The sequence below is a fragment of the Trematomus bernacchii genome, unplaced genomic scaffold (genome assembly GCF_902827165.1).
Source record: "Trematomus bernacchii unplaced genomic scaffold, fTreBer1.1, whole genome shotgun sequence".
Taxonomy (NCBI): Eukaryota; Metazoa; Chordata; class Actinopteri; order Perciformes; family Nototheniidae; genus Trematomus; species Trematomus bernacchii.
This window is the reverse complement of record NW_022987739.1, coordinates 21930352-21943431: the sequence shown is the minus strand read 5'-3', so window position 1 is coordinate 21943431 and position 13080 is coordinate 21930352.

The following is a 13080-nucleotide window of genomic DNA, read 5'->3' as shown; positions in this document are numbered from 1 at the left end:
TCATGCTGGTATACCAGCTTCACCATGCAACACCATGCTGGTATACCAGCTTCACCATGCAACACCATGCTGGTATACCAGCTTCACCATGCAACACCATGCTGGTATACCAGCTTCACCATGCAACACCATGCTGGTATACCAGCTTCACCAGCAACATCATGCTGGTATACCAGCTTCACCATGCAACACCATGCTGGTATGCCAGCTTCACCAGCAACGCCATGCTGGTATACCAGCTTCACCAGCAACATCATGCTGGTATACCAGCTTCACCATGCAACACCATGCTGGTATACCAGCTTCACCAGCAACGCCATGCTGGTATACCAGCTTCACCAGCAACGCCATGCTGGTATGCCAGCTTCACCAGCAACACCATGCTGGTCTACCAGCCTTTTGCGCCGGCAGACCCAGCATAGACCAGCATGAAATCCATGCTGGTCTATACTGTTTTTTTCAGCAGGGGTGTGAACAGTAAAGATTGTTTGTTGAAAGGATTATAAAATGAACTTCACTTTGACGAGGCACAAAATTGGACAATAAATGGAATGTACTATTCCGCATCTGATAACAAGCCTACCGATTCATCACGGAAAACAACAACACAAACGGTATCTATAAACACAGTAAAGTGCGTCAGTCAACCCCGGGAGTTAAACCACCACATGGAAGATTTAGTATTAGACTAAAGCTCCTACAATGATGGTTTAGACTCAGAGCAAAACATTTTACCTACATTGCCACTTTAAAGTGACAGTTATTGCACAAGTGGGATGGTTTTCCATTTCCTTTCGCATTCATGGTTCCCCAATGAGCTGTAACACTAGCATGTTGAGCGTTCAGCACAAAGCAATACCAATGGGGCATAACCTATGTTTTCTTTTATCTGTTGTCCATATTATTAGCTTTATAGCCTCGCAGGGCGTTAAACTATAGTTTATACTAAAAGAAGCAATAGGAGGCACCAAGTACTTGGTGTGAACGCGCCTAATTCACACCAAGTACTTTTCCCACAGTAGTTCATGAGAACTTTCGTTCATGAGAGTTATTTTAGTTCTGACGAACTAAAGCAGATCGCGTTCACACCAAAATGAGTTCCTGGGGGTGGATTAGGCAAATGAGCCGCTGACGTCACTTCTTCTTCTTCTGCTTTGGTTTTCCTGGCAGGCCGCAAACAACTTCATGGTGAGTACAGTAGGTGGCGGTATGCACCTTAAAGTTGCAATTCGCCAAAAAACCGAGAGAAGAAGAAAAAAAACTTCCGCTTCCGCTGTATGCTTCTGTTTACCTTCCGACCTCAGACACGGTATGGAGTTGACGTTTTGGTGGTCGTGTTATACAGCTTCGTAACGGAGTTATTTAAGCCAATAACTCAGCCACAAATACAAATACAGATCGACCATTCAAATGCAATAGACATGCTGAGTCGGAGGCGAAGGCGGTTAAGAAGCCTTAACAAAAGGATTAGACGATGAAATCACACGCGATGGACATGTTGTACAGCCGAGGATGATGGCCGTTATCACGCCCAAAGAACAGCAATGGTACGTTCATTAAATCACATTAATACTATCTAATGTAGGATTTATGGAGTTATGTAGGGCTAATTTGTGTCTTTGTATGTGTTCCAGATATGCGAATACTACGGAACTCTGGTGCCAACATGTGCAGTGGATCGAAGATTTCCGAATGTCCAAGGGCTCTTTTCAACTCCTCTGTATTCGCCTGGAAGCAACGTTGTGGAGAGGCATCTGAACAGCATGGAAATTGTAAATTGACAATAAAGCTGATATTTTGTACAGTGCATTTGGTTCTCTTTTATTTACCAGTCAACAGACACAATTACAATAGTGCAGACACACCTTAGTGCAAAGATTAAATGTCAGTATCAAAACAGTACTCATACTGTATATTTGTATATTAATGAGTATATTATGTTAAATGTGTGTTAAAGACAATGGGATGAGGTTGAAAGCTCTTTAAAAACTTTTGTATACATACATGTTAACATACATGTTAAGCATGCACACCTGAAGAACTACGTTACACACACACACAGGTTAGTCTGTGTACCGCTGCACTGCTGCTGGTTTAAACAAAGACAGTCATGATGCTAGTGCCGTGCATGTAGGTTCTCTTTTATTTATCAGCAGCAGATCAATAAGTGTCAGTAGTATCAAAACAATATAATAACAGTGGCAATATATATATATATATATATATATATATATATATATATATATATAATAACAATAGGTAGGCTCAGCAGCCTTAGTGCAAAGTTAGGTCTCAGTATTAATAACAGTGGCATATATATATAATCACAATAATACAAAATTAACTGTCACAGGTGTAGGCAATTTGGGGTGAAGTGTCTTGCCCAGGGACACAACGACATCCTGACTGCAGTGGGGTTTGAACCTGTGCTCCCCTGATCCGAACACCAACGCACCAGACCACTGCACCACACGCCTCCCAACAAGTCATTGTACAGTTTATCAACGACAAGTTTTTCTTAATTTTTGTATTGAAGGCCTGTTGGATTTAATCAGCTCGCTTAGCACTGCCAGAAGCCCAGCCAGAAAGGTATTTTGTTGCTCCACCTCGATTCCTGGGCCTTGTGTGAATGCAGCAGCCGTTCGTCGTGCATCTCCTTGGCACGCAGGTCCTCATTCTCCTTGCTGACCATGGCACGGCGGTCCATCGCCATGATGGTGTCAAGGAAGCTGTCATCGCGTGCCCACTTTCCTAAGGTGAAATATGCAAGATACAAGATCAGTTTAATCGCAACAACGAGACAACATTGTCCAAATCTGTCTCTGCAGGCACACAACAGGAGGAACACGGGGAACACCTTTGATTTGACTATTAACATTTTAAATGGTGAAGGCACTAGCAATTGGGGGATGGAGGGCTCTCAGGACATGATAGGGAGGCGTGTGGCGCAGTGGATAAGTGCATTGGTGTTCGGATCAGGGGAGCACAGGTTCAAACCCCACTGCAGTCAGCATGTCGTTGTGTCCCTGAGACACTTCACCCCAAAGTGCTCCTGTGGGGATTGCCCACAGTATTGAGTATGTAAGCTTTGGATAAAAGTATGTAAGCTTTGGATAAAAGCATCTAACAAGTGACATGTAATGATTCATGTAGCTGCTAAATGTTTTTTAGCAATGCTTTTCTTTGTGCTCCACATATCTAAATGTATAAAGTGTGTTTTCACCTCCGTTCCCTCCTGTTTGCTGCAGTATGGCAGCAGCGGTCAGGATGGTAGTCCTGATGGTGTCCGCTGACCGGGCACAGGGTGTGGAGCTGCCTACTCTCAGCGGGGGGGAACTGAACGTGGAAACTGTGTTTCTCTGAGGGATCCTCCATGTAGTCTGAGAAGCCTTCTGAGGAAACAAGAGGCGCGTTCACACCAAGTACTTTTCCCACAGTAGTTCATGAGAACTTTAGTTCATGAGAGTTCTTTTAGTTCTGATGAACTAAAGCATATCGCGTTCACACCAAAATGAGTTCCTGGGGGTGGATTAGGCAAATGAGCCGCTGACGTCACTTATTCTTCTTCTGCTTTGGGTTTAGTGGCAGGCCGCAAACAACTTCACGGCGAGTACAGTAGGTGGCGGTATGCACCTTAAAGTTGCAATTCGCCAAAAAACCGAGAGAAGAAGAAGAAAAGCTTCCGCTTCCGCTGTATGCTTCTGTTTACCTTCCGACCTCAGACACGGTATGGAGTTGACGTTTTGGTGCTCGTGTTATACAGCTTCGTAACTGAGTTATTTAAGCCAATAACTCAGCCACAAATAAAAATACAGATCGACCATTCAAATGCAATAGAAATGCTGAGTCGGAAGCGAAGGCGGTTAAGAAGCCTTAACAAAAGGATTGGACCACGAAAAGCACACGCTATGGACATGTTTCGATAGCTGAGGATGATGACCGTTATCACGCCCAAAGAACAGCAATGGTACGTTCATTAAATCACATTAATACTATCTAATGTAGGATTTATGGAGTTATGTAGGGCTAATTTGTGTCTTTGTATGTATTCCAGATATGCGAATACTACGGAACGCGTCGTGTCCCGCGCTCTCTCTGGGTGAACAATAGAACCTCGGCCTGGTGTACACCAATGTGCAGTGGATCAAAGTGGATCTTTTCAACTCCTCTGTATTCGCCTGGAAGCAACCATTGGGGAGACGCAACCTAAACAAATCGCCACGGCGCAAGACACGCGCACAGCCCTTGAGGCATCTGAACAGCATGGAAATTGTAAATTGACAATAAAGCTGATCTTTTGTACTGTGCATTTGGTTCTCTCTTTTATTTACCACAGTCAACAGACACAATTACAATAGTGCAGACACATCTTAGTGCAAAGATGAAATGTCAGTATCAAAACAGTACTCATACTGTATATTTGGATATTAATATGAGTATATTATGTTAAATGTGTGTTAAAGACAATGGGATGAGGTTGAAAGCTCTTTAAAAAGCTTTTGTATACCATCTTTACTGTGATAAATACATACATGTTAAGCATACACATCTGAAGAACTACGTTACACACACACACATACAGGTTAGTCTGTGTACCGCTGCCCTGCTGCTGGTTTAAACAAAGACAGTCATGATGCTAGTGCTGTGCATGTAGGTTCTCTTTTATTTATCAGAAGCAGATCAATAAGTGTCAGTAGTATCAAAACAATATAATAACAGTGGCAATATATATATATATATATGTATAAATAATAATAATAATAATAATAATAATAATAATAATAGGTAGGCTCAGCAGCAGACACACCTTAGTGCAAAAGTAGGTGTCAGTATTAATAACAGTGGCATATATATATAATCACAATAATACAAAATGAACTGTCCCAGGTGTAGGCAATTTGGGGTGAAGTGTCTTGCCCAGGGACATAACGACATCCTGACTGCAGTGGGGTTTGAACCTGTGCTCCCCTGATCCGAACACCAACGCACCAGACCACTGCACCACACGCCTCCCAACAAGTCATTGTACAGTTTATCAACGACAAGTTTTTCTTAATTTTTGTATTGAAGGCCTGTTGGATTTAATCAGCTCGCTTAGCACTGCCAGAAGCCCAGCCTGAAAGGTATTTTGTTGCTCCACCTCGATTCCTGGGCCTTGTGTGAATGCAGCAGCCGTTCGTCGTGCATCTCCTTGGCACGCAGGTCCTCATTCTCCTTGCTGACCATGGCACGGCGGTCCATCGCCATGATGGTGTCAAGGAAGCTGTCATCGCGTGCCCACTTTCCTAAGGTGAAATATGCAAGATACAAGATCAGTTTAATCGCAACAACGAGACAACACCTTTGATTTGACTATTAACATTTTAAATGGTGAAGGCACTAGCAATTGGGGGATGGAGGGCTCTCAGGACATGATAGGGAGGCGTGTGGCGCAGTGGACTAGTGCATTGGTGTTCGGATCAGGGGAGCACAGGTTCAAACCCCACTGCAGTCAGCATGTCGTTGTGTCCCTGAGACACTTCACCCCAAAGTGCTCCTGTGGGGATTGCCCACAGTATTGAGTATGTAAGCTTTGGATAAAAGCGTCTAACAAGTGACATGTAATGATTCAAAAAGCTTTTGGCGGCCATATTGAATAACAAACCAATGTGGTTTACTTGTTATCCACAGTTTAGCTGCTAAATGTTACCTTTACAAAGCTACGCTGAAAACACAGCAAAGTTCATATAACGGTATTAGGTTAGTTGAACCTAATATTTTTATAGTTAAACTCAACACTTTTCTTTGTGCTCCACATATCTAAATGTATAAAGTGTGTTTTCACCTCCGTTCCCTCCTGTTTGCTGCAGTATGGCAGCAGCGGTCAGGATGGGATCCTCTGTGATCAGATAGTGGTCCTGATGGTGTCCGCTGACCGGGCGCAGGGTGTGGAGCTGCCTACTCTCAGCGGGGGGGAACTGAACGTGGAAACTGTGTTTCTCTGAGGGATCCTCCATGTAGTCTGAGAAGCCTTCTAAGGAAACAAGGTCAAACTATTTAGGATAATACTATGAGAAGGAACAATGTTTAGGCAGTAAATAGAATTTCAATTACATTTCTACTTAAATGTGCAAAAATATTAGAACATCAGTCTTTGTGGCATGCAGGTAATCAACTGTTTAAGCTTTTACCATTAACATGTAGAATGAATGTTGCAAATTACTTGAAATTATAGCAACTACAATCTATTGTTTACCTCTATGCATTCAGTGTAGCCACAGAGGTAGCATTATGTCCAGCTAGCATGCTAATTGCTAACGCTATATTATCGTTTTATCCCGGAGGGGAAAACTAGTTTCTAATCCTGAGAGAAACACCTCGCCTGAAACACACGATTAGTGCCATGAGTTAGTGAAGCAAATTACAGAACATTGCACACTTATTCACAAGTCAAAACGTGTTCATAGCGGGCATGGATGAGAATAGCTAGCTAGCTAGATGTTATTAGCCAGCTTGGACCTAACGTTAGCAAGTTCTAGCATGGCTAGCTCGATCTACTGAGCAAATAAAAGTACATCTAAGACCAGTATTGTGCAGATTAAAACAGTGCAGTGCATGTATTTTATTTTACCTTGGTAGTTGTCCCGACATGACTTTGCCAGGTCTGCTAACTTTGCAGAGCCACAGAAACTGCATTCAGTAGAAGCTTCTGAATGTGGCGCTTCGCGTCCTCCGAGTAAATCGCCAGAAGCGCAGACACATCCTCATCACTCCACCGCTCCAATTGATTTATTTAGTGTTGCTATAATAACTGCTTTCACAAAAGGAATCTCTTCGGGTGTGCTGCGAAGCGAGGAAATACAATGGCCGCTTACAACAAAAAATTCAGAGTCAAACGGGCGTGGTTTGCATTCCGCACAGCCAATCAGACGTACGAACTACTTTCTCCCACGACAGGCCCTGCTCTCTAGCAGGGCCTGAAAAGCGGGTCTGAAGAACTAAGTTGAGCTACTTTAGTTCCTGGGGCTTTTTGGTGTGAACGCAAATATATCGTAGTTCTGATGAACTATTGTGGGAAAAGTACACCAAAGTACTCCGGTGTGAACGCAGGTCAAACTATTTAGGATAATACAAGGAACAATGTTTAGGCAGTAAATAGAATTTCAATTACATTTCTACTTAAATGTGCAAAAATATTAGAACATCAGTCTTTGTGGCATGCAGGTAATCAACTGTTTAAGCTTTTACCATTAACATGTAGAATGAATGTTTCAAATTACTTGAAATTATAGCAACTACAATCTATTGTTTACCTCTATGCATTCAGTGTAGCCACAGAGGTCCAGCTAGCATGCTAATTGCTAACGTTATATTATCGTTTTATCCCGGAGGGGAAAACTAGTTTCTAATCCTGAGAGAAACACCTCGCCTGAAACACACGATTAGTGCCATGAGTTAGTGAAGCAAATTACAGAACATTGCACACTTATTCACAAGTCAATACGTGTTCATAGCGGGCACGGCTGAGAATAGCTAGCTAGCTAGATGTTGTTAGCCAGCTTGGACCTAACGTTAGCAAGTTCTAGCATGGCTAGCTCGATCTACTGAGCAAATAAAAGTACATCTAAGACCAGTATTGTGCAGATTAAAACAGTGCAGTGCATGTATTTTATTTTACCTTCGTAGTCGTCACGACATGACTTTGCCAGGTCTGCTAACTTTGCAGAGCCACAGAAACTGCATTCAGTAGAAGCTTCTGAATGTGGCGCTTCGCGTCCTCCGAGTAAATCGCCAGAAGCGCAGACACATCCTCATCACTCCACCGCTCCAATTGATTTATTTAGTGTTGCTATAATAACTGCTTTCACAAAAGGAATCTCTTCGGGTGTGCTGCGAAGCGAGGAAATACAATGGCCGCTTACAACAAAAAATTCAGAGTCAAACGGGCGTGGTTTGCATTCCGCACAGCCAATCAGACGTACGAACTACTTTCTCCCACGACAGGCCCTGCTCTCTAGCAGGGCCTGAAAAGCGGGTCTGAAGAACTAAGTTGAGCTACTTTAGTTCCTGGGGCTTTTTGGTGTGAACGCAAATATATCGTAGTTCTGATGAACTATTGTGGGAAAAGTACACCAAAGTACTCCGGTGTGAACGCAGGTCAAACTATTTAGGATAATACAAGGAACAATGTTTAGGCAGTAAATAGAATTTCAATTACATTTCTACTTAAATGTGCAAAAATATTAGAACATCAGTCTTTGTGGCATGCAGGTAATCAACTGTTTAAGCTTTTACCATTAACATGTAGAATGAATGTTTCAAATTACTTGAAATTATAGCAACTACAATCTATTGTTTACCTCTATGCATTCAGTGTAGCCACAGAGGTCCAGCTAGCATGCTAATTGCTAACGTTATATTATCGTTTTATCCCGGAGGGGAAAACTAGTTTCTAATCCTGAGAGAAACACCTCGCCTGAAACACACGATTAGTGCCATGAGTTAGTGAAGCAAATTACAGAACATTGCACACTTATTCACAAGTCAATACGTGTTCATAGCGGGCACGGCTGAGAATAGCTAGCTAGCTAGATGTTGTTAGCCAGCTTGGACCTAACGTTAGCAAGTTCTAGCATGGCTAGCTCGATCTACTGAGCAAATAAAAGTACATCTAAGACCAGTATTGTGCAGATTAAAACAGTGCAGTGCATGTATTTTATTTTACCTTCGTAGTCGTCACGACATGACTTTGCCAGGTCTGCTAACTTTGCAGAGCCACAGAAACTGCATTCAGTAGAAGCTTCTGAATGTGGCGCTTCGCGTCCTCCGAGTAAATCGCCAGAAGCGCAGACACATCCTCATCACTCCACCGCTCCAATTGATTTATTTAGTGTTGCTATAATAACTGCTTTCACAAAAGGAATCTCTTCGGGTGTGCTGCGAAGCGAGGAAATACAATGGCCGCTTACAACAAAAAATTCAGAGTCAAACGGGCGTGGTTTGCATTCCGCACAGCCAATCAGACGTACGAACTACTTTCTCCCACGACAGGCCCTGCTCTCTAGCAGGGCCTGAAAAGCGGGTCTGAAGAACTAAGTTGAGCTACTTTAGTTCCTGGGGCTTTTTGGTGTGAACGCAAATATATCGTAGTTCTGATGAACTATTGTGGGAAAAGTACACCAAAGTACTCCGGTGTGAACGCAGGTCAAACTATTTAGGATAATACAAGGAACAATGTTTAGGCAGTAAATAGAATTTCAATTACATTTCTACTTAAATGTGCAAAAATATTAGAACATCAGTCTTTGTGGCATGCAGGTAATCAACTGTTTAAGCTTTTACCATTAACATGTAGAATGAATGTTTCAAATTACTTGAAATTATAGCAACTACAATCTATTGTTTACCTCTATGCATTCAGTGTAGCCACAGAGGTCCAGCTAGCATGCTAATTGCTAACGTTATATTATCGTTTTATCCCGGAGGGGAAAACTAGTTTCTAATCCTGAGAGAAACACCTCGCCTGAAACACACGATTAGTGCCATGAGTTAGTGAAGCAAATTACAGAACATTGCACACTTATTCACAAGTCAATACGTGTTCATAGCGGGCACGGCTGAGAATAGCTAGCTAGCTAGATGTTGTTAGCCAGCTTGGACCTAACGTTAGCAAGTTCTAGCATGGCTAGCTCGATCTACTGAGCAAATAAAAGTACATCTAAGACCAGTATTGTGCAGATTAAAACAGTGCAGTGCATGTATTTTATTTTACCTTCGTAGTCGTCACGACATGACTTTGCCAGGTCTGCTAACTTTGCTGATCCACTGAAACTGCATGCAGTAGAAGCTTCTGAATGCCGCACTTCGCGTCCTCCGAGTAAATCGCCAGAAGCGCCGAGACATCCTCATCAATTCCACCGCTCCGATGATTTATTTAGTGTTGCTATAATAACTGCTTTCACAAAAGTAATCTCTTCGGGTAAACGAGCAAATACAATGGCCGCTTCCAAAAAAAAAATCAGAGTCAAACGGGCGTGGTTTGCATTCCGCACAGCCAATCAGACGTACGAACTATTTTCTCCCACAACAGACCCTGCTCTGTAGCAGGGACTGAAAAGCGGGTCGGACGAACTCATTTGAGCTACTTTAGTTCCTGGGGCTTTTTGGTGTGAACGCAAATATATCGTAGTTCTGATGAACTATTGTGGGAAAAGTACACCAAAGTACTCCGGTGTGAACGCACCTATTGGTTCCGTTCATATTTAGCTTAAATGTGTTTAGCTAGTTGGACGGGAGAAAGGCGTCTAACAAGTAACATGTAAAAAGGTATCCCACACGTTCAGTATCAAGAGAAATTGGCTGCTATGTCTAGACTAAACATGGGACTTTGCCCTGCTTTTGTTATGGCCGTCCTTAATAAAGGACACTGACTGTGCTCTAAACAAAGTGCATTTATTTGCCATCTAATCTAGAATTTTAATGAGACATCACTTCCCTATGTGTCCTTTGGGCTACATAGACAGCGCTGGGTCTTGCTTACCCTGTATACATTTAAAGACAGGGTAAAGTTTGGTTTGTCCACTTGTCTCTTTCTATCCAGCACATTGGCACTCTATCTTATAACCTAACATCTAGATTTCCATCTGCTTTCCTGTGATACCGGTCCCTAAATGTTTAGACTAAAAGGAACATTTGTTCATCAAAAATATATTTTTGTATATTATCATTCTTGTGCATATATTCATGGGCGTGAGACCTGTGCTCACTCATTGGCGGGTGAAGTATGGTAGCAAAAAAGTATTTCCTACTTAAAACTTCTCACAACACAAACTGATTATTTTGAGTAGTTGGATAGTGTGCCATTTAGCTCCTATATATTAAAGAGAAGGTATGGACATTTATATGGCCGATATAAACCATCTATATTCCTAAACAGTACAACACATAATATGAGAACTATTGCTATCCTGCAGTCACCATCTCTTTTGCAGACCTGGATCCTCAGGGACCAAAATGCCCCAAAATTGTGAGTTGTTTTGGAAAAATATTCAGGAACATTTTGATTTTAACCAAATAACCACAAACAAGGGGCAAAGGGGGCCCACTGCTAGAATACACTTTGGCCCTTGATGGGATTAATGCGGCAGCGGCCCTGACTGTTAATATGTTGTTTACACAGAAAACAATTGAATTCAGCAGCTCAACTCTGTTTCACTTACCTTGTGAAAGGTTGATTGAAAAACTGTTCAACTACTTGTCCTGCAAATCTATATGAATAGTATACTTTTAATATATTACTTATGTCTTGAATTGAGTAGGATGAGGCAGGTGAAGTTCATCATTAGCTGAGACAGAAGTCAAATATTAACTATTATTGTAAGAGAGTAACTTTTACACATTTATTTTAACATCCTCGGAGAACTGTTTATGTAAAATGGGCCTGGCATGGGAGTCTGCTTTGTGTGTGCCTCATAACATCTTCCTACTACAGAAATGATCTCTGTGCAGTGGTTTCAACCACTTGATGGCAGTATACTCCACCATATTGAAAGTTCAACCCTCATCCAAAACTTGTCATGGAAAATCTAGCAGCTGCTGGGCTGTGTGACTTTTCACTATGGAGGGTTGCTTTGTGGAAATTAGAAAGGATTTAGTTGTGCAGTCAAAGTATTGTTGATAGGTGGCTGCTGATGCTGTCTCTACATTAACAATATATCACGTTTTTTGGAGCCCAAAGTGTTCAAGAAACCAGAGGGAGGCCACTTCATTAAAACCAACAGGATTCAGTCAGTCAATGCAGTTCTGATACTGATTCTGAATCGGGAGATTCCTTACAAAATTTGCTGTATTATTTGCTGCCAGATCTTACTTCCTTTTTTGCCTCATACAACAAGAAAACATAATAATTTATACACATGTGAATTTATGTATTTGGATTTTTAGGCAGTTTAAATGTGAAAAATATCTTCTGGAAGCATGGATTTCTCATTTGGTTTTCAATTGTAATACCATAGTTGTATCTCATTCCTACTAAATTGCTTTTAGGCTATATGGTATTTAGAAAGTACTGTGCCCTAAATAAAGGTTTTGAAACCCATAGTGCACTTTAACACAAACAAATAAACACTGAAGTTAAAGATATTAAACATTAAAACAATCTCTCTTGCATTAAAGACACAAATAGTGCTTCACAGAGCATTTTTTTTTCATAAGGAGCTACCCCTGCAAATCCTCCATCTGAATATGTGAGTCATGAGAGATGCTGCATTTAAGGCCTGACCAAAGCCATGTAGACCAAGAGGAAGAGCAGCAGCCGCCCCAGTCTGTGTTTGTGTGACGAGGCAGCTCTCTGCGAGTCTGATCTGTTTACCGACCTCTAAAAATACCAAATTGTTGCATTTCCAGAGACGCGGGCGCTGTCGTTCCATTTGTTTATATGGCGTCTTCAGATTCTGGCAGCACTGGATGTCCACATAGGAAGGAGCGACCTCAGGATGCAACAACTCTCAGCTGTTTTACACAGGCTGGAGGGGACTGTCAAACATGCAATATGTCCCAAGTATTCAATCTAAGAATTATCACATTTTATAAGAAGGGGTGTCCCTCTTTTAGATGGAAATGTAGCTTTTAAAGCACGTTTATCTTTGAGCCACACACTTTATATAATCAATCTACAGAAGTTGTTATGATGATCAGCCTCAGGGTTGCTTAGCCTTTTATATAAGAAAAGATAAGATAAGATGTACTTTATTGATCCCAATTTGGAAAATGTTTGCGTTGCATCAGTATAAAAGACAGATATTGCTTTGTGCTATGTGTTTTAATGTCTTCTTATCAACAGTGGTGGAAAGTGATAGTTGATATTCATAGTTCTAGATTAAATTACCCAACAGGATATACATTAAATCCACTTTGACCATATTAAACCTTGAAAATCCGTTAATAAATGAGTAAGCAATTCTGTGTAGTTTAACTGTTCATCTTATAAATACAATTTGCTTTAAATACTTACGATAGATTTAAAATGTGGGTCTTTTATTTGGAATGCAGATACAGTAAAGATGGATCAAACTTATTGAATATACTGGCATTTTGAGTTAC